This window comes from Pongo abelii, chromosome 10 (assembly GCF_028885655.2).
Source record: "Pongo abelii isolate AG06213 chromosome 10, NHGRI_mPonAbe1-v2.0_pri, whole genome shotgun sequence".
NCBI lineage: Eukaryota > Metazoa > Chordata > Mammalia > Primates > Hominidae > Pongo > Pongo abelii.
In genome coordinates this window covers 45,230,246-45,253,548 of record NC_071995.2, presented here as the reverse complement: position 1 = coordinate 45,253,548, position 23,303 = coordinate 45,230,246, and the positions used below count along the sequence as shown (strand labels likewise).

The window sequence follows — 23,303 nt, the reverse complement described above, 5'->3', positions numbered from 1 at the left end:
CCATTGATTATTCCTAGGGTTTTGCCTTGATAACAGGGTAGAACGAACTCACATGGGTTCTGTAACTGTCTCAGATAATGTCATCATCCCTAACATAAGGGAATTTGTGGGATATACTCAGTCTTTGTCAGATTTCAGTGGCTATCAGATTTTTTGGCTTATTGGCATGTGAACTGCATCGTAATGCATTTCATTTTTCAATAACTTTCATTATACAAGGAATTCACATTTATTTCAGAAAAATCATAAAATCAAATAAGCCAAAATTAGATTAAAAAATAACTATCTTAGAGCTATATTATCACTGCATCTATTTTGTAGTATACATTTTTCGTACATCTCTCACCATGCTTAATTTCCTGTGAACTGGTTTCTCCATTCAAGATGTAGCATACACATCTTTCCAAGTCAATAAAGATATGTCTATAACATTTCTCAAATGGCTACATGGTGTTTCATTGTGCCATAGTGTACTCAATAAATCCTCTATTACTGGATAGTTAAGTAGATTCCATCTTTTTGCTATAGTGCTGCAATGAACACTCTTACTGTTGAATCTCTTACCCACATTCTTAATTGCTTTCTCATAATAAATTCCTATAAGTGTAACTGCTGGGTCAGAAGGCATGTGGTTTTTAAAAGGCTTTTTATCGGTTTAATAAATTGTCTGCCACAAAGACTCTCAGTTTAAACTCCCAAAACTCTTGAAAACGCTACATATAATACCTATTTTTTCCTGCCATCTTAAAAGGCTTATATATGATCTCATTTTAGATTTCACTGGTTACCATGAGGTTGAATATTTTTTGGTATGTTTATTGGTAAAATGCACTTATTTTAAATACAAGTTTGAACAATGTATTTTCAACTTACCATGTCTGTTTAAGCTAGCTTCATTGGACAATGAAATCTGGAGGCCTTCATTCTAACAGTGGGGTTCTTTAAAGTGGTACATCAAGTGCCCTGGAGAGAAAAAGATGACAGGAAGAGGTTTTTCTAGAAGTGGGATTTTAATGTGCTGCTGTGGCTGAAATCAGATTACTGTTAAATGAAAAAAATGATGAGAGTCATAACGTTTTTGTGTTTAACCTAAAAGACCTTTAGCAGCTGTGTTTTTGAGTGCATTGTACACATCAATTAATACACAAGTGAGGGGTAGATGCTGCTGACTTATTCACATACCATTTCTATTAGTTGGTGTTTAAATCTAGCAATCTGTTGCCAAATGTTACTTTCTTCTCCTCAGGAGAGCCACACATTTTAACTAGGCAAGGAGAGAGTGGGATGTTCCCTTGCCTGCCAGATGATACCTCTTGGCGAAGAAAGGAAATTGCTAAAACATTAATGCCATTTAAAATATTGTTGCCTTTGTTTCCTGAAATGAAATCTCTCAAGGACATCTCAGCATGACAGGGCTGTAGGAAATGCTTTATATTTTTCTAATGCTTGTTTTAGTAAACTTTTGATATTAATTACTATGATGAGGGTCCATATCTTTCATGTATTTATATTTATTCACTCAAAAAAGTTTTTAGTGTTCAGTTTGTGCCAGAGATGATGCTAAGCAGTAAAGATTGTAAGACATGGTTGTAGTCCACAGGAAATTATATTTGGAGAAGATAGACAAAAAACCCTAATATAAAACATGAAACAAACGCTGAGAAAGAGAGAAACAAAATTTAGAGTGGGTCTAAAAGGAGAAATTGTTGCATAAAAAGTCAACTTTATGCCTCATTTTCTGTTTTATGGTATATAAGATTCAGACAAGTTAAAACACACAATTTAAATTGCGTTGTTAAAGGTGGTTACTTCTGCAAGGTGGGGATGACATGAAGAGGATGGGCCTTTCCCTGCCTTCTGCCTCCAAAGCTGACCTGTCCCTGAATACCAGTCGGTGTCTACTTGTTACTGAAACACAAGGGGTTTGGTCTAGGTCCTGCTGCTTGCTGCACAGAAAGCCAATCACTGAGACAATGAGTGTTGCCAAGGAAGAAGGCTTTAACTGGGTGCTGCAGCTGAGGAGATGGGAGATCATTCTCAAATCCATTTCCTGACCAATTAAAGTTAGAGGTTTATATAGCAAGGAAGAAATGTAACTATGTGTAAGAAAATAGGAACTAGGGAGGGGCAAGGAAGCAATCCTGATGCAGGAGGGACCTGGCATTTTATTGTTTGGGTGCCATGATCTGGTGAGTTTTGATTCTTTGATACTTTTTGAGAGGCTGGGGTCCTTTCCTGAGGAAAAATATTCAGATACAACAAATGTAAGTTTCAAGCTTTAAGACAAGAAGGGTCAATTTGTATGTTTTTTTTTTTTAAACCTGTCTATAGGAGTATTGAGTCAGTTTCATATTAAAGTTTCTAGACCTCCTGTGTACTGAAGGCTGGTCTGATGGACAGTGAATAGTAAGAACTCTTGTTTCCAAGCTTAGCACCATAGGATCATAGGGAGCTCTTCTGCTTCTTAAGTTTTTAAAGATACTTATTTCTTTATTTTTATTAAAACAATTTTTTTGGAGACAGGGTGTCACTCTGTCACCCAGGCTGGAGTGTAGTGGCATAGTCATGGCCCACTGCAGCTGCAAATTCCTGGGCTCAAACAGTCTTCCTGCCTCAGCTTCCCATGTAGCTGAGACCACAGGCATGTGCCACCACACCCAGCTAATTTTTATTTATTTATTTATTTTTTGTAGAGGTAGGATCTTGCTATGTTGCCCAGGCTAGTCTCGAACTTCTAGGCTCAAGAGGTCCTTCTGCCTCAGCCTCCCAAAGTGCTGGGATTATAGGCATTAACCACCATATGTGGCTGTTTCCTAAGTTTTGACAAATTCAGTTATACCCCAGTGTATGTTTACTTGAGTTGAGACAATTCAACCTTACAGAATATATCACTTAAGCCCCCTACTTTCATGTAAGAGGCATTTCTTAGTACTTATGAAGACCAATTTGGATTCAGGAACTTCTCAAGCCACTGAATGCCAATAAATGCGAGTTACTACACTGCATTCTGGACAGTTGTATATTTGGCTTATCTCACACAAAGATCTGCTGTCAGAGCATTGCTGGCTTCTAGTTTGTAATAGTGATTGTCTTGTGGATTATTTTTTAAAAATATATTTTGCCTTTTTTATTTGTGCTGAAGTTCTAAGATTATGAGTATTGTGTATATGATCTATATGCTGGCTAAATAATATACTATTAATTTCAGTGGTAATTATGTTTTCAGAGTAATTACTATGTCAAGGGTCCATAGCTTTTAGCAGATCCTTAAAGAGATCAGTGATCCCCAAAAGGGCAAGTTGAATTTCAACCCTATGCAGACAGGTAGGGAAGGTTTTCCAAAAGGCAGGGGGCTTTCTCAAACTCTGTAATGAAACCAATATGGCACCTGCCTGTTCTTCCGGGTCAGCTCAGGCCGTATTTCTGAAGAAATGCTGTATACAGTCTATGTGACTGCCTGTGAATTATTGCTCATTTTTTGGACTAGATTGAACAATATTAAAATGCTGCTCTTTTATTATTTCTTACCTACAAAAATCCACTGCAAATGTTTCAACCTAATATATAAAACCAAAGGACTTAGTGTGAGCCCTTTTGGGAGGCAAAGTGGAACTTTCTCTTAAATGCACTGTGACTCATCATTTTTCCTCAGGGTGGTGATGACAAACATCTGGTTTGTTGTTAAATCACAACAATCAGCCCCCTGTGTTATGAAGGAGACTAATGACTGACTCTTTTAGGGCAAGCCCCTAACCATGAGCCGCACGACTCCTGTGCTCCAGGGCCATCTGGAACAGATGCTTGGGTTGAAAGCTAAGAAAACATAGTTATTTCAAGTCCAAGCCATACTGGGTTGTGCCAAGAGGAACGTAATACATGAGAGCTGGGGAATGCACTGTCCACTTTGGTTGACGTTAGTCTGCCCCCAATATGAGTACTTTCTGTAGTTCATAACCCCACAATTTGACAAGTGAGGAGAAACAGGAGTGAGTACTGGAGAAATGCAGCATGAGTGATTAAAAGGCTAGAACATTATTCCTTTTAAAAAAAGAAAAAAGCATTTAAAGGTCTTTAGCCTAGAGAAGAGAAAGATTGGAAGTGATTTGATAGCTGTCTTGTATTTATGCCCCACCAGGATAACTGCCACAATTCCTCCACCTCAACAGAGGCCTGACTAAGGGGAAATGGACTTCAACTGCAGTAAGAAATGGTGTCTTTATCATTATGGTAACTAAATATAGAGGGTGCTAGGTGACATTGAAAAATCATCTTTCCCTGAAGAACTGTGTAGGATCTTAGCATCATACTTTCATGACAGCATCTGTTTCATCCTTCTTCTCTAACCAGTAGAAATAACTGTCTACTAGTGACTTTTTAGGAATTAGAAACAGGCTGGTGGAAAGGAGTTTGAGGGGGCCAGAGACAACCCTTATGTTGTCTTAAATTGAATGATGCTTGAGCTAAGGCCAGTTCTGGCTGTGGTTAAAATTGACAATCTGTCTAGATCTTTTTCTGCCTGCCAATGGAAGGGGAACCAGGAAAAAAAGCATTAGAAATTTTAAAAATGATTTTTTGAAGTGAAATCCATACATGAAATTAACCATTTTAAAGCGAACCATTCAGTGGAGCTAGTACATTCACAGTGTTGTACAACCACTACCTCTCTCTAGTTTCAAAATACTTTCATCAATCCAAAGTAAAACCCCTTACCTGTCTAGCAGTTTCTCCTCATCCTCCCCTCTCCCTAGTCCCTGGAAACCACCAATCTGTATTCCTTCCCTATGAGTTTCTGTATTCTGGATATTTCATCTAAATGGAATCATGCTATATGTGACCTTTTATGTCTGGCTTTTTTCACTTAGCCTAATGTTACAAGGCTCATCAACATTGTAGCATGTATCAGTGCTTCATTGCTTCTTATGGCCGAATAATATTCTGTTATATGGATATACTGCACTTTGTTTACCCATTCATGAGTGGATGTCTATTTGGGCTGTTTCCACCCTTTGGCTATTGTGAATATGGCTGCTATGAACCTGCCTGTTCATAACTTCATTTGAATACCTGTTTTCACTTCTTTGGATATATACCTCGGAGTGAGAATTGCTGGGTCATATGGTAATTCAATGTTTAATTTTTTTAGGAACTGACAAACTATTTTCCACAGTGGCAGAACCCTTGACGTTCTCATCAGTAATGTATAAGGTCCTAATTTCTAAACATCCTTGTCAATGCTTGTTATTATCTGACTTTTTTTTTCTTTTTTTGAGACAGAGTCTTACTCTGTCACCCAGGATGGAATGCAGTGCAGCCTTGACCTCCTGGGCTCAAGTGATCCTCTCACCTCCACCTCCCGAGTAGCTGGGACTACAGGCACATGCCACTATGCCTGGCTATTTTTTAAGATTGCTATTATTTCTTTTGTAGAGACAGGCTTTCACTATGTTGCCCAGGCTGGTCTCAAACTCCTGGGCTCAAGCAATCCTCCCGCCTTGGCCTCTCAAAGTGTTGGGATTATACGGGTGAGCCACTGTGTCTAGCCTATCTGACTTTTTGATTCTAGCCATCCTAGTGGATGGTAAGTGATATTTCATAAAATTAATGATATTGAGCATCTTTTCATGTGCTTGTTGGCCGTTTGTATATGTTCTTTGGAGAAGTGTCTATTCAAGTACTTGCCCATTTTTTAGAAAATTGGATACTTTTTTTTTTATTGTTAAACCATTATTCTATTTTAATTTATATTAATATATCATAGTCTAATTCTCCTCTAGCATATTTAGAAGATGTTGTTAAGGTGATTTTTTCTTTGTCATGGACTGAATAATCCTGTACTATTATGCTTCTCAAATTTTAGCATGCCTAAGAATCACTCAGAGAATTTGTCTTAAAACATAAATTCACGCCCCCCTCATCACTCTCCTTCTAGGCTCTAACTCAAAAGTTCTGGGGTGAGGCCAAGAAGTTGCGTTTCTTACCAACCCCCAGGTGATGCTGATGCTGTGGCCCATGGACCACACTTCCTGTAGCATTGTTGAGATAGACAGCTTTCCAATGTCTGCCCCATTCATGAACTCCTGTTCTGAGACCCTCCTCTTCTTATTCCAAAATAATAAGTCCCTGTGGCAAGATATGTACTACTCCATGACCCCTGCCCTCAGCCATAGGCAATTAGACCATCGGAGGAGGCCTGACCCAAGATGGACCAATCGGATTTTCTCTCTTGGGAATTTGGAATTCAGATTCAGTGACGCTAGTCAATCTCTGCTGGTTTCATGAACTGAGTTGTGTAGGTACGGAGCTGTGGCACGCCCATTCTCTGCCATGTGCTTGAAAAACAGAAAGCCAAGCTGCAGGATGGTGAGTGAGAAGAAACAGACTTATCAAGATAATGGGAGATGAGGGAGAGTAATAAAAACAGCTAACATTCACTGAGCAGTTATTATGTGTCAGGTAATTTAAAAAAATATTTTAGTATTAATTTTTTAAATAAAATTTATTTTGGAATAATTTTAGATTTACAGCAAATTATAAAGATAGTATAGAGAATTCCTGTATATGTTTCATCCAGTTTCTCCTTATGTTAACATCTCAGATAACTATAGTACATTTGTCAAAACTAAGAAATTAACATTGGTACTTTGCTATTAATTAAATTTCAGACTTTATTTGGATCTCACCTGTTTTTACACTAAGCTAATGTGCTCATTTTCTATCTCTGTGTTACATTTGGGTAATTCTCATGTGTGTTCTGATGGCTCCATAAACCAGCTGTTTCTCCATCTCTCTCCCTCTCCTTCAGCCTCCCTGTTCCCCGAGACACAACAATATTGAAATTAGGCCAATTAATAACCCTACAATGGCACTTAAGTGTTCAAGTGAAAAAGCTGCATGTCTCTCACTTTAAATTAAAAGCTAGAAATGATTACACTTAGTGAAGAAGGCATGTCAAAACCTGAGATGGGCCAAAAGCTAGGCCTCTTGTGCCAAATAGTTAGCCAAGTTGTGAATGCAAAGGAAAAGTTCTTGAAGGAAATTAAAAGTGCTACTGCAACAAACACAAACATGATAAGAAAGTGAAACAGCTTTGTTGATGATAGTGAGAAGGTCTGAGTGGTCTGGATAGAAGACCAAACCAGCCACGACGTTCTCTCAAGCCAAAGCCTAATGCAGGTCAAGGCTCTAACTCTCTTCAAGTCTATGAAGGCTGAGAGAGGTGAGGAAGCTGCAGAAGAAAAGTTGGAAGCTAGCAGAGGTTGGTCATGAGGTTTAGGGAAAGAAGCTGTCTCCGTAACATAAAAGCGCAAAGTGAAGCAGCAAATGTTGAAATGCAACAAAGGATTTTGAATATTACATAAACTTAATTGATAAAGTAGCAACAGGTTTTGAGAAGATTGACTCCAATTTTCAAAGAAGTTCTACGTGGGTAAAATGCTATCCACAGCATTGCACGCTACAGAGAAAACTTTCATGAAAGGAAGAATTAATCAATATGGCAAACTTTATAGTTGTCTTATTTTAAGAACTTGCCACAGCCATTCCAACCTTCAGCAACCACCACCTTGATCAGTCAGCAGATCTCAATACGGAGGCAAGACCCTCCACCAGCAAAAAGATGACAACTTGGTGAAGGCTCAGATAATCGTTAGTATTTTTTAGCAATACAATATTTTAAAATTAAGGTGCCCACATGGTTTTTTTTTTTAAAACAAAATGCTATTGCACACTTAATAGACTATAGTAGAGTATAGTATAAACATGATTTTTATATGCACTGAGGAACAAAAAAAGGTCACTTATTCTATTGTGGTATTCACTTATAATGGGGTTTGGAAATGAACCCACAATATCCCCGAGGTAGGCCTGTATTTTATAGAATGATCCCAATTTGCATTTTTCTGATGTTTCCTGTATGGATACATTGGGGTTAATGGTTTCTGGGAAGAACACCACAGAGGTGAAGTCCCCTCCTCATCACATCGCTTTGGGGGTCCATGACATCGACACGACTTTCACAGGTGGTAATAACCTTGATCATTTGGATGAGGTGGGTTCTTCCAGGTTTCTTCCCTGTGAAGTTACTATTTATCCCTTTCCATGCTTTATTCTTTGGAAGTGAGTCATTAAGTCCAGCCCACATGCAAGGAGAGGGGAATTAAGCTCCATCTCTTGGCTGGTGCTGGAGCTACACATATTTGGAATTTATAAGAAAGATTTGTTTTTTCTTTCCCATTTATTAGTTTCTTCAATCATTTATTTACATCTATATGGACTCATAAATACATTATATTTTGGGTTATAATCTAATACTATGTTGTTTATTTTGTTGCTCAAAATGTTACAACTTTGGCCGTTGAGAGCTCTTTCAGTTTGGTTTCTGTATCCCTTTAACATACCTTTTCTTCCTCCTCCCCCTTCTCTTCTTCCTTCTTCTTTTTGTACTTCCTTACTTTCCAGGTACTGTTGTAAGAACTTTGCATACATTAGTTCATTTAATACAACAACCCCATGAGATAGGTTCCTAATATTATCCCCATTTTACAGATGAGGAAATTGAGGTACAGAGATGGCTGTGTGTTATGAGTGCATGTAATCGTAGGCGTGTTACAGAGAGCATGTGTGTGAGATATGCTGCCTGGTGTCTGAGGGTCTTCTGGTTCCCGATCCCTGCCCCTCCTGAAACCTGCCTACTCTCTTCTTGGGTTCCATGAGAAGTCTCTGTGTCTTTACAACACACCCTGTCTCCCTGGACAGGTGGTTTGAGTGGATTCTGTGCATTTTGCCAAATAGACCTGCCCCCACCATGGCTCATGGAATCTTCTTAAAGCCTGAAGGAAGCTCAGTCACCATCATTTTATAGACGACGCATCTAAAGTGAAATGAGCATTGGTAGAAGGTCAGAAATCAGCCCATGGACTGCTAGTCCAGGGCCAGTCCTACAGGATTTAGCCATTTACTGGTTAGAGCTGTGCATGAGAGGAAGGAACTCGTGGTTTAGGTGATGAGACAGTTGAGTGTTGAAATAAAACTACCTGCCCAGTACAGTGGTGGCTCAATACATCCTCCGGGAATTGCTGGGAAAGGCTTCCCAGAATAGCGGCCATTTAAGCTAGGCCAACTGATGGGCATCACCAGGGATAGGTGGGTGGGAGAGGGACAGAGAACTCCAGGCAGGGGTGACTCAAGCACAGAGGAGGCATGCAGGCAAGAGTGGTGAGAGATGGGCCCACACTTCCTCTCCCTTGGAGAAGATGGTGGGAGAAATTCCATTACACATTGGTGGTAACATTTGCATGGGTTCATAGTTGATAACATGCTCATTCACATAAAACATGTGACTCCTCTGAACTCTGTTCAGCACTGGCAAATGCAAGGAAAGTTAACTTTCTTGTGCTGCTTAACCCTGGGAAACTCCATTAACCATCAGGTAGAAGTTGTAGCTTTTTCAGATGATTGTTGAAAGAACAGGCTACTTTCTGAAATGATACTTTCATATAGTATCTATGGCCAAAAAGGCCACATGAAGTGTTCGGCAACTTTGTAACATGCTGATTTTTATCTTTTACTTGCTTTAGCTAATCTTTTTTTGCAGGACCTCGGTGTGCCCTGTTCCCAAAGCCACCCAAGTGAGTGGGAGGTCAGAGGTGCTCATCTGCCCCATCTGCTATTGGCGGGAGTAAGATGCACCAATCTTGCTCTATGTGGCAGCTGACAAAATAAGGTCACTCTCAGACTCCTCCATATACCTAGCAGATGTAAGTGACATATCTTGGAGGGAATTGTGTATACTAATATGGACAAAAATAACATCATAATAGCTCACCTTTAAGCATTCACTATGTGGCAGCCAATGTTCTAAGCACTTCACATTTATTAACTCAATTCTTATACACCTATGTAAGAGGAATACTAATAATAGCCCCAATTTACAGATGAGGAAACTGAGACACAAAGAAGTTAAGTAACTTGTCAACATCATGCAGCTAGTAAGTGGCACTGTGGGTGTTTGACTCAAGGTCATCATAATTCACAACCTTAAATATTGCCTCTCCCATGTCTCTAATTCGTGTGCTTTTGTTGTTGTTGTCTGTTTTTTTGAGACGGAGTCTCATTCACTCTGTCCCCCAAGCTGGAGTGCAGTGGTGCAATCTTGACTCACTGCAACTTCTGTCTCCTGGGTTCAAGCAATTCTCCTGCTTCAGCCTCCTGAGTAGCTGGGATTACAGGTGCACGCCACCATCCCTGGCTAATTTTTGTATTTTTAGTAGAGACAGGGTTTTGCCATATTGGCCAGGCTGGTCTCGAATTCCTGGCTTCAAGCAATCTACCCACCATGGCCTCCCAAAGTGCTGGGATTACAGACATGAGCCACTGTGCCCAGCCTCTAATTCATGTTGATATGTGAATTTCTCAGGTAATTATCTCATGGGATGTTATGTTTGCAGACACATTTCTTCTTCTCCCTATACTCCTGGAAACTTTAGAAGTATGGAATAGGCAGAGAAAACCAAACTCATCTGCTGTAACTCTTACTCCCAGATTATTGGAAATGCAATATAATGGAGAAATCTCTGCTCCCTCACAAATGGTTTGTGGGTCCTTCTATGGAGCCACCTACATTTTTGAGAAGATATTGTCATAAGCTTGCTTTGGTGAGAAATCTGGTTCTCCCAAGGTAGCTCTGTGGTTTCAGAGAAGCAGTGTGTGCATTGGGGTGGGGTGGAGTGGAGGATGGGGGAGCAAGAGGGAGGCCTTTAGAGTGAAATGATGTGTGCTGTGCAGTGTGATCCCTCTTGCGACCTCCCCTCACCCAACCTTCAGTTAATCCTAACAAAGTTTTAAAATGCCAAAAATGATTGGATTTTTATGTGAAAACTGGTAAAGGGGAATAGTCATTGATACAGGGCCAAGACAGCAGCAGACAGAATGGGCACAGGAAGGCCAATGTCTAGGTCCCAGAAGGATGTAAGTAAGAGAAAAAGCACTGGATTTCTAATTTTCTGTGATGCACACATATGGGTTATAAGTAATAATAATATAAAAGCTTAATTACAGAAAAAGGGCATGTAATTGGCACAAAGTCAGGAAATGACTGGCAAAATCCCTGACCCTGGCCTCACTGAGCTCTTGGTGTAAGAGTGTGGGTGCTTCCTGGGCCACCTTCCACTGTCCTTGGATAAACCACCCAAATTCTTCCATGTTATGACCCCATGAGGGTCATAACCAAAGCCCCTCTCTCTGTGCCACTGCCCTTCCCCTCCATAACACCGTGGCTCTCCTAAATATAAATAGCCATTTCTCTAAGATGAAAATCTCTTCTGGCTTCTCACCCTTGGGAGCCTCTTTCCTTGCCACCAAGCTATATATGTGCCTCTTTCTTGGTGGTACCCACTGGGTCTCTCTGCCTGCCTCCACCCCCGGTGACAGGCCCATGGCTAAAAGTGTTAGCTGGCCTGCTGTTCCAGGCCTCCTTACCCTGCACTGCAATGACAAGGCATGAGCTTACGGCTCCTCCTCTCCAGCTGCCAGCCCTGCCCCTGGTGCCCAGGCAGGGCCATTACCCTGGAGGGTGTCAGCCACTCACTCTGCCCTTCATTGCAAGACAGAGAAGAAGCTCTGTCCTGCAGTAACTTCCACTGCAGTGGGGGCCCGCATATTGCCCACTTCCCCGGGTCTCCCAATACTGGTTGGTTATTCTCTGAAGTGGAAGGAGGAAAATGCATCTGCTTACTTGTAAAGATGTGTTTAAAATTATATGTATTTCTAGATCTGCAAATTTATAACCTGATGAATAAGTTGAACATGTGGAAAACAAAATTAACAGACTGAAAACACAGTATAATTATGAAAATAGGCAGTTTTCAAGTGGGTGATTACCCACTCTCCAAGCTGACACAGGCAGCTGCAGCACCAAAACAGACAGCAAACTCAGGCACTATTAAAGGAGCTTCTCACCCCAAACCCCCACACAGACCGTTTCCTCCATCCTTCCACATTTGTCAGCATGTTCCCGATGTTCCTAAAGCCAGGCCTCTGGGAGGTGCAGGGTTAGATATGCACCCAGAAGCCTCACTTGGGAATCGGAGTCACTCAACCTTTATGATCCTGCCTTATGTCAGGAAGATGGCACTACAAGACTGAAAGAGTGGGTGTGATTGTTATTGCAGCTATCTCTGTTCCGACAAGAGAAGAGCAGAGCTTGTAATGAAACTGCCTTTCCAACATTTGCAAGGGGATATCTTTGAGAAAAATGTCCCACCTGAGTTAAATTTCACACCACCGTGGCCATGAGGAGGGCTTGGGGGTTGCTCTTGGGCAACGTGGCTCAGGCTGGGAAACTCACCTTCTTCTCTCCTTTTCTCTCTGGCTCCTCCTTCTGTCTTCTCTGTGCCTTTGTCCTGCTTCCTCCGTTTTGTTTTTACCTGTTCTTTACCCTAGACTTGCCGATGGTACTCATAGCATTTATTTCCCTGCAGGTAGCACTCAGGGCACAAAAGCAGAATGGTTCTTGTTAGGATAGATGTGTATGGTACTTTCCTGGAGACAGGCAGGGAGGATGAGAGCAGAGGTCAAGAGCCAAGGCACTTGGGTTAAAGAAGAGCAAGGACAATTTCTATTCAGATGCAGCAAAAATGTTCAATAAAAAAGTAAATAAAAGGCCAGATCTCTTCAAGAATGAGGATTACCAGGGCAAAGCTGGGGAGTGGTGTTGGGGTTGGGGAGTGACAGCTAATGTGTAATTGTAAGGATTTTGATCAAGGTAACTTTTGTATCAATTTGAGCTTCATTCAGTAAAGAAAGAACCTGAGTGCATAGTTAGTGGCTGGATATGCTCTTCTGGTTGCAGAGGACATCCATCCTGGCCTCTTTCTTCTCAGTTATTGGAGGTAAATCTTTCTCCTGTAGAGAAAGCCACCCCCTTGGAAGCTGGGCCTCGAAGAAGCTGGGCCAGTTCTCCCAACAAGGGCCTCTCACTCCACGCCAGCAACAAAAAAAGCATGTCTCAACCACAGTGTCCCAAGCACGGATTTTCTGTTGGCCAAATTACTGGGCTGAAAGGCTCTCCTGAATATCTAATAAGGAAAAGCAGTCACAACAATATGCGCTGGTTAGGCTGTCCCGATGCCAGGAGCAGAGGCTCATTCATGCTACCTCAAATAATGGGGAAGTTGCATCTACGATTCTAGGGAGGCCTCATGGACAGTGTGCAGGCCTCATGGACACTGAAATAAGATAAAAACAACCAGTTTCCAGTAGAACATGCGACCAGAGGTCCCTCAGAATCCATAGCCACTAAGGGATGCAAGCCCTAGGGTTTTCTGGTCCTCACTTGAATCCTTTCCTGGCTCCAGGACTCTGTGCCATACTCCTTCTGTGTTCCTCTTTGTGCACCCTCTTGTTTCTCCTTTCTTTAGCAACTAACTGATTCTCTCTATAAAATGGCAGCTTGCTTTTCTCAGAGCCAGAGCTCAGAGAGAGAGAGAGAGAGAGAGAAAGACAGCACTCCCAAGACAGAAGCCACAGTTTTTTTAAAAAAATAATCTAACCTCAGAAGTGATATATCATCACTTCTGCCACATTTTGTTGGTCACAGGGACTAACCTTGGTAAATTGTGGGTTTCACCTACTACAAGTATGTGAATATCAGGAGGCACATGTCATTGAAGGCCACCTTGGAGGCTAGCTGCCACATCATCTGTAGGTACTGGATATTTTCTGTTCACTATACTTACCGTCTGGTAACTGTTTCCATCCCCTTCCACGTTTCCTCCTGTATCACTGGGGCTGCAAGCCTGGGAACTACGTTTCTCAGACTCCCTTCCTAGCAGGGTTCTGGCTACAGTTTAAATTTGGCCAACGAGATAATATTTGGGAGGCAGAAGGAAGTGGAAGCCTCTCATCCTCCAGCATCAATGGTGGCTGACATACGGGTTTCAGTGGATGTGAGTTTAGTGATTCCCACACTCCGTGTCCCTCTGACAATCACTGGCTTTGGGGTTGGGGGACAACATTGACTTCAGCAGTGACTTCCATAGTTTTCTGACCTCTCATTGGCAACAGCAGCTTCTTGAGCTCTGGATCTTAGCTTGTGGCCATATGACCCAAAGAACCTCCTATTGGCAGCCCCCCTGACATTTGCTCTTTCAGTCCCTCTAACAGTTTCGAAAGCACAAAATTCTCTGTATTAATTCTCTTTTTACTTGCATACGAAGGAAGGTTTTTGTTTTCTCAGTCTTGGAGAAATTAACAGTAGCTGAGTAGTTAAACATAGGGCTAGACTGCTTTTTCAAATTCTATCTCTACCACTTATTCGTTGTGTGGCATTGAACAAGTTACCTAACCTTTTTAAGCATTAGGTTTCTCATCTATAAAATTGGGAAAATAATAGCACCTATATCATAGGAATGTTATGAGGATAATGCAAAAAAATTTAGCTTGTGTCTGGTACATAGTAAGCACTTACTAAATATGCATTATTATTATTATTGTTATTATTATTGCTGCTGACATGGCAGGGTAGAGTGAGATCCCAGATCTCTAATACCCATGTGAGACTGCATGAGGGTGCTTACTAGAAAGGCAACAGGCAGCCTCAAACTGTTTGGCCTCCCCTCTAAATGGGATGTGGATGTGGTCATGAGAATTGAAAAGGAATAAGCGTGCAGTTGGGAGTTCAGTGGAAGTCAGCTTGGGAGTGCTCCTGCTGGAGGCGAGCCAGGGAGGGTACCTGGCAGGCCAGGTCGGGGGCAGGGCCAGGCTGGTGCAGCAGAATGACCCACTGCAGCAGGCAGGTCTGACCCCTTAAATATATTATCACATGCTTTCACATGCTTGGACTATTTAAAAACCACTAGACATGGAATCAGCCTATCTACCAATGGCTGGGAAATCCAGCAAGATGTGGGCAAGATAGGGCTTCCTCTGTTAGGTTCAAAAGATTGTTCAGCCCAAGATTGAGAGAGACATAGACAGGACCCAGATACTTCCTCCAAATCCAAGAGCCAAGATAAAGCACCTGAGCCCTCAGGAGGGAAACAATTCAGGTTACTTCCATAAATAAGACGGCCAGGGGACCTTTCAAATTTGACAGTGAGGCTGGGAATATCTTTATCTCCTGAAGTGCAGGAAGGACAAATGGCCTGCCCAAGGTCACACAGACCCCTTGGGCAGGTTTCCTCATCCCTATTCTAGCACATTCTCTTCTTCTTAAACATGGCAGCATAGAGGTGGCTGTACTAAAGTGGGAAAATGTCTCATTTTTGGTGAGTCCTCAGTTACTGGGCTCTTTGCTAAAAGAGCAAGGGAAGGCTGAACTTATCCCTTAATTTTTGAGATTTGTGTTGTGTTACAGCACAAAAATGCAAGAAAGACTAATTTCAGGACAAGCATCCTAATTTTTACCATTCGTACTTTGTAGAGAGAGCCATCAAGTTCCAGACAAAAGGGATATAATTGTAATAATAAAAGGCACAAGAAATTCTTCACCTGGTGTCTAAGTGTCCCTAGGGGTTTTGTGAATCGCTCTGAAGTTATATAAGAAACTGTGTTTATGTGAGACTGAGGGCTAACAGCTTTCAACATATTCACAAGAGAATCCATGACCCAAAAAAGTTTAAGAAGCATTGCTACTGAGTTTCACACCCCTTCAGCATTGGCTGGGCTAGTGTATCCACTCATTAAGCAGACATTTATGGAAACTACTTGACAACCTCAAAGGCATTGAAAGCTCAGCATATGTAAAGTCAGCTCTTCCCATGCAAACCTGGTTCCCTTCTGGTGTTCACCACATCAGTAAGTGCTACCATCATCCAGCAGCTCTGAAAGTCAGCAACCTGGGAGTCATCCTTGGTACCTCCCTTTCCTCAGTCCCAATATTTAATCCATCAGCAAATCCCATTGATTTTGCCTCCCAACTTTCTCTCACACTTATACATGGCTCCATCCCTATTGCCCACAGATGGTCCAAGAGGCCATCAACTTCCACCCGGCCTCCCGCCAATCTCCCTGGACCCATTCTGGCTCTTCCCCAGCCCACCTTCTACACTGCAGCCAGAGAAGTGACCTCTTGGAAATGAAACTCCAATCATGGCTCCAATAACAACCTTCCTGTTCCTAGACCTTGCTGAAAAACTTTCTATTGATTTTCAGAGTGAATGAATCCAGAACTTCTTTTCAAGGCTGAGAAATAAAAGATTCACACTCTGTCCTATGATGAGAGCTTTAATTGCGATCCAGGCGCACTGGGGAAAGCCACACTGGCCTTCATTCAGTTCCTCAAACCTACTGTGCTGCCTTCTGCCCACGGCATTTGCACAGGCTGTTCCTTCTGTCTGAGACGCTCTTTTCCTCCCTCTTTACCTGGTTTACTCTGATCTATCTTGCTCATTTCAGCTGTAACATCACCTCCTCAAGAAAGACTTCCAGGATCACTCCCGAGACCAGGCACCACAGTCCTGCCGTTAGTGCTTGTGCTTTTCTTTCATAGGTTTTTGTTGTTGTTGTTTTGCTTTGTTTTTAGATGGAGTCTCACTCTTTCATCCAGGCTGGAGGCTGGAGTGCAGTGGCGCAATCTCGGCTCACTGCAATCTCCGCCTCCCAAGTAGCTGGGATTACAGGTGCATGCCACCATGCCTGGCTATATATATACATTTTATTACTTTTGGTAAAGATGAGGTTTCACCATGTTGGCCAGGCTGGTCTTGAACTCCTGACCTCAAGTGATCCCCCCATCTCAGCCTCCCAAAGTGCTGGGATTACAGGCGTGAGCCACCATGCCTGAGCCTTAGTACGGTTTGTAACAACATATGTAGGTGACTATTTAGTTAACATCTGAATCTCTGTCTTTGTTACAAGCAAATCATGTGTCCTCAGAGCCTAGAATGATGATGCCTCATTTTAGGTAGTCACTAAATATTTTCTGAATGAATGGATAAGTAATGAATGAATTGGGAAGATAAATGAGACTGTGCATGGGATGTTCATAGTACAGTATCTGCATATAGTAAGCACCAACATGGTAACTATTTTTAATTCTGGAAGAAGTAAGTATTAATTCTGAGAAGTTATATAATTAACTTCTAACGTCTAAGCATTTTTTTCTATTATTAAAAGAAAAAGTCCTGTGCTCAGATTCTAAGATAGTCACAGATATTCCCACTGGCAAACATGCAGCACCTTCTTGGGGGCTTCCTGTCATCTCAAGCCCACTTAACACACTTCCTTTCTTGGAGAAGCGTAGTATTGTGGCAAGTTTTCACTTGCCAATCTCAGTTGTTTTCCAGAAAATGCTGCCTCTCCGCTTTTCAGGTAAACCTGTTATTGCCCTCTTGTAGAACAGTCACAGGCAATCTCCATGCAGGGCAGGCACTGAGAGACCCTGTAAATTAGTCTGACATATAGCACTTAGAATGTGCATGATTAAGTGACTAGTGTTTTCTTTTCCAGAATGTTTATGTGCCTTTTCATAAAATCAAAAGCAAGCTTGTAATAATATATTAATGCCTCATATTTTAGTATTTCCTAATATCTGTAAAGTAACAATGTTTTATTTAAGCTTTTTATCATGGAGGATTTTAATCATATACTAAAGTAGTACTACCCCCCCACCCCCACACTCACACCCACAGGCCCATCATCCAGCTTCTATAATTATCAACTCCTGGCCAATCTTGTTTCATGCATAACCCCTATGACGCTTTCTCCTCACTGGATTATTTTAAAGCAAATTCCAGCATCTTTTTACTGATTTGTAAATATTTCAATATCTTTGAAAGTAATAGAACTTTATTAAAAAGCACAATTATCGTAAGCAAAAGATTAACAAAAATTCCTTAATAATATTTAATATACAGTCAGAATACACATTTTCCCAGTTTTCTCAATATTGATTTATATATTATTTATTATGGTTTGTTTGAATCATGATTGAAACAAGGTCCGCACATTGCAATTGATTGATATGTCTCTCAAACCGTTCCAATCTATACATTTTCATTCCCCTTCTGTCTACTCTTTTCTCTACCATATATTTCCTAAAGAAAACTTTATCCTGTAGGCTTTCCCATAATTTGCTGAAGAGTTTTAATATTCTTCCTCAAATGGCATTAAGTAATTTAGTAAATAAAAGGGGGAATCTCAATGTTCTATAGCTATTTTAATTTTTAATCCTAGTTTCTTTGATTTTTTAAAAACGTGTTTTATAATGTCTTAATTTACTTTTTTTGAGTTGTAAGGGACAGGAAGTTGGAGGCTTCCCAAACGCCTTGTTTCACAAATGTAAAAATCAATGCCTTGGTGTGACAGGCATGAAACCATCCAGCAAGCTACTAAGGGCTCTTCACGTTTGTCTCTAGGTCTGACTTCTTTCCTTCTTTCTTTTTCACTGCCCTTACTATTCTATTCAACATCTATCAAACTGGGATCATTATTAGTTGGCTCTTTCCTTCTCTTTCTTTCTTTCTTCTTTCTTTCTTTTTTCTTTCTTTTTTATTTCTCTTTCTTTTTCTTTCTCTTTCTTTCTTTCTTTTTGATCAATCCTTCCTTTCTCTTTCTTTTTTTCTTTTCTTTCTTTTCTCTCTTTCTCTCTTTCTTTCTGACAGAGTCTATCTTCGTCACCCAGGCTGGAGTGCAGTGGCAAGATCTCAGCTCACTGCAACCTCTGCCTCCTGAGTTCACGTGATTCTCCTGTCTCAGCCTCCCAAATAGCTGGCATTACAGGTGCCCGCCATCATGCCCAGGTGATTTTTGTATTTTTAGTAGACAGGTTTTCACTATGTTGGTCAGGCGGGTCTTGAACTCCTGACCGCAGGTGATCCGTCCACCTTGGGCTTCCAAAGTGCTGGGATTACAGGCGTGAGCTACTGTGCCTGGCCTAGTTTGCATTTTCACTGTTTACTTATATCAGGATGGTTGATGTTTCTAGTGATGACCCAAGAGACCAAAAGGTACAAATGTGTTTAGTGTTAGATTCATCTGATCACATTCCAACTCCTGAAAACTGGTCATTCTTGCAAGCTACACATGGTAACACTTCCTAACCTCATCTTGGACTCAGTCTCATTCTAAGCCAGACCAGTTTAGGAGGTATTTTTAGGAGGATTTTGCACACCTTCTTCTCTGCTGTCTGTCCACCGTTTTTTCTCAGTGGAACTCATAATATCTCTTATTTTAGGCAGGCAATACTTTGTTCCCCCATGTTGCAAGTCCTTAATTGGAACTTTTAGAAAGACATTTAATCAGGCAGTGATAGAGCAGGGTGAAGAAAGCGTCCAACTGCAGCATTTGCACTTTTAGAACCGCACCTTAATACCTCAGGTATTAAGAGTTTCCCAGCTTTGCTCATAGGCACTGCCAGGGCCACATTTCTCTTTCCTGCCACCTCCATCTCTGTGCCCATTAGTCCCTGTTTCTAGCCCTTCTAAGCTCCCTTTACTGGAATTTTCCAAGGCAGTATCTGGTATGTAAAATCTCTTAATATTTAAAAAGAAGTTGACAGCACAGACTAACACTTTGACTCCTTTATGACTATATTGCCATTTTTTTGGTAAACTTTCAAGCTACTGCTCAGACTTCTCTCTCCTGATCTCTCATGGGCTTTGCCCCTTTCAGGAAAAAATAAAAATAAAAACAACTCAACATATATTGCTTTGCAACAGTATTCCCTGCGGAGGTGATCTCAGAAATCTAATATCTTATTCCTCTACCAGAATAGATTAGAGAGAGTATGCCAATCAATCAATAGTTATTAAAAACATAATGTTTATCCAGCACTGCAGTCAAAACTGTTGGTTTACAAGCAAATAAAAAGTATGATCTCTTCTCCCAAGTTATGGAAGGGAATATGATTTAGGACCTAAGTTTAGAAACCACTTACTATTTAACTTTGGGCTTGGTTAGCATCTCCTAGCCTTAGTTTCCTTGTCTGTAAAATGAGGGTAATAATCCTAGTTTCATGGGATTTTAGTAAGGATTTAATGAAAGAGTAAACAAAAGAGTATTATATGGTGCCAGATACATAGTAAGTGCTCAAAAAATGTAGCTAACATTATTACATATTATTTACAGTAATAAAAATTATATTTGAGGTAGATTATGTTTTCACAATGAGTGGTTTAGATTAAATAGGGCTGGGAACATTCAGCAAGACATTTAATGTTCTGGAACAGGGGTATTAAGGAGTACTGTTTTAGAAATACTGGTTTAGGTATCTTAACCTGGGACAGATGTGAGAGACAGAGAAGCCAACTAGGAGTGTGTTAACGGGAATCTGGAGTGTGGTGCAAAGAAGATGGACTCAAGCTGGGTTGGAGGGAAGAAGAGTAAGGAGGGACTCTATTAAAATTTTCCAGAGGAGACAAAAAGACTTCATGTCCATTTTGATTTGGGGAAAGGTGAGAGAAGAGCCCATGCTGCCTCTCATACTTGCTAAACTGGGAGAAGGCAAAAGAGCTGTCCATGGTAGCAATCTGGTCTTTCAGTAATTGTATGGATTCCTGTAGGAGATATGATGATGTTTGCTTTGCAGTTGTTGAGACCAGATTAAAACTGCTTATTTACCTATTTAATGTCTTACCTAGGGGGCTATAAGTGTCATGAGGACAGAGTCACCTCAGCATCTTCAGCACTCAGCACAAAACCAGGTGCCTAGTGAATGCTCAGTAAACATTCATTGAATTGAACTATTGAATTGTATGGATTTTATGGCAATGGCTGGAAGTCAAGTGAAGCTGGAGGCAGCTGGAGATATGGATTCCCTGGGAGTCATTCCTTTTAAAAAGTGATACTTAAAGGTACACAAAAGGATGATCACATTCGAGAGTAAATAGAAAGGATAAAACAAGAAAAAGAGGACAACTTTAGAGCCATTTCCACTTTGAGAATAAAAGGAAATAAAGGGATTGTATCAGTCAGGTCAAGTTATGCTGTACTAAAAACAACTTCAGAATCTTTCTGGTTAAACATCTCAAAAGCTTATTTCTCACCCACAAAACATGTCCAACACAGGTTGGCAAGGCACTCTGCTTAATGTAATCACTCAGGGACCCTTCTTGGCACAAAACTTCTGCTTCATCTTATCCTATATTACCTGAGTTATCCATGTGTGATTCTTCTATTTTTTTTCCAGTATCAACTACCAGCTCTTCACTATGAAGCTACATTCAAACTCTTGAAGAGAGAAAATCTAATTGAACCAGGAAGTCACCATCCTTTTTATTGGACTATGGACCACTGTCCAGCCTATTGTCTGTCTGCCTGTGAATCAGGCAATGTCTTCTCTAATTATCTGTGGCCAACTAAAGGGAGTTGCATTGATTGAAATGACAGTCCAAAGAATTTACTGGAATTGCCTTCTCAGAGTAGTAGATCTATCCACAAGAGGTTTTTCCTGAAGCAGCTTCATTTTCCAAAGAGAGGGGTCAGTGTTGAAGTGAGAGTCCAGTGCTTTATTTTGGGGGGAGCTTTATCTATTTTTAAATCAAAATTCCAATTCATTCGTTTGCATAGACCCAGTCTTATTTTTCTCTTTTTCTTCAATTCCACTTTCAAAATTGAATAGAAAGAGAAAATAAGAGTAGCTCTCTAAAGCCTATATCAGATTGTGGGCACAGTCATCATGGTGGAGGTTTGGGGGCTAAAGAGAGAATAAATTGTTCCCCAGAGAGGTTAACGCTGAACAATTTTCTTTTTGATTAATTGAGAATAAGAAAAGTAAAAAAAAATTATTTGAAGGAGCTTCCAGATGGCTGACTAGAAGCATATCATGCTCATCTCCTCCACTTAGAAGAGCCAAAATAGTGTACAGACAATCACACTTCAAATACATTATCTAAGATAGAACACTGGAATTCAAAGAACAGTGAAAGAAAACACCAAAAGCAAGGAAGTAGAAGGAAGAGAGGCAGTCTGCTTGGTCAGGATTAGCTGGGCACCAGGAGTATCTTCCCAAAGTGGGGAAAGAGTAAGTAACAGACTTCCAGTGGCCCATATCCCAACCATGGAATCATGCAATCCTGGACACAGGAGAGCCCCTTGACTCTCCAAGCCCTGAAACTAACATAGGGAGCTTCCAGGAGATCATGAGATACAACTGCTCCAGGGAGAGAACTCGTGCTGGGATCTGTACCCTTTCTGAGACCAAAGTGGCTACAGCAAGGTGCCATTTTCAATCCTAGCCTTTGGCAGACTTCATGTTGTCCTGGGGCCCAGTGGTGCTGGGACTGAGGTGTTAGGCATACTTGGGCTGTTGCTGCTGGGGTGCATGTTGGGAGCAGGTTCCAATAGCTGGGGCTGAGAAGCAAGTGAGGTGTGAGCTGCAGCTGTTGGTGCTGGGATGTGAACACTACCAGGCCTGAGACTGTGATCTGAGCAGGGCAGAGGTTGCTGCTGGGACTTAGTCACAAGCTAGATAGGAGCTCCTGCAGCTGGGGCTGAGGCACAAGCTAGGTGCAGGTAGGTTATCACCACCAGGGATGGGTGAGCCCTGGGAAAACTGGTGTATGAGAGGGATGCGGGTTCACTACCCCCTGCTGAGGCTGTGGCCACTGAGGCAGGCTTCACCGTCTTCAGTGACAGGATCTCAGTGCAACTGCTACAGCCCCTCACCCAAGCACTTTTCTTGGGGCCTGAGGAACACCCCACTCATTTCACCACAGCTGGTGCCTTCTGTCACTCATGAGGTGCCTGAGCACAAGTCCTCCAAGCCCAGCTTCATTTCCCCCTCATCTCTGAGACTTAGCACAGAGCCCAATATCCTGGGGATTGCCCCAACCTATCCACCACTTTAGATATCTAAGCACCTCCCCCAGATGCCTGAGATTGGGCCTAAACTCCCAGCTGCTACCATCTCAGCTGGTAACTGTCTGCAAGCACCAACCACCTGCAGGCCTGGAAACTGGCCCACCTAGCCCATCACAGCCACCGCCATCATCAACACACACTGCTTGGGACCCAGAGAATCATCCCATCTCTGCCACTGTCATTACCCATGCCACATCAGCTGCCCAGGGGCCCCAAAACCCATCCACCCACCTGGTTCACAGCTGCCACTACCAGCAACAGAGAAAGCCATCTGGGGGCCCAAGAATTTGTCCACTGGTAACCACCAACACTGTTGCCAGCATACTCTGCTCTGGGGCATAAGGATAGGCATGCTCAGCTCACCATTGCCACCACTGGGACGTGAAGACTGACTCAATTAGCATCCTGGTCCCCAACACAATTTTACCACAGCTTCCATTAATAACTGCACCCTAACCCACCAGGAAGTCACAGATACCACTAACACTATTTACAGCCTAAGAAAT

At 41.6% G+C, this 23,303-nt stretch overlaps 1 long non-coding RNA gene across 1 annotated transcript in view; it reads left to right on the top strand.

Moving 5' to 3' along the window:
- The window catches only part of LOC129049117 (uncharacterized), a 33,369-nt gene extending 11,586 nt beyond the window's left edge, over positions 1-21,783 (top strand). Inside the window, exon 3 of the long non-coding RNA XR_008511918.1 lies at positions 21,125-21,783. This is a non-coding gene — a long non-coding RNA (uncharacterized LOC129049117). The remainder of the gene's footprint in view (positions 1-21,124) is intronic.
- The last annotated feature ends 1,520 nt before the right edge of the window (positions 21,784-23,303 follow it).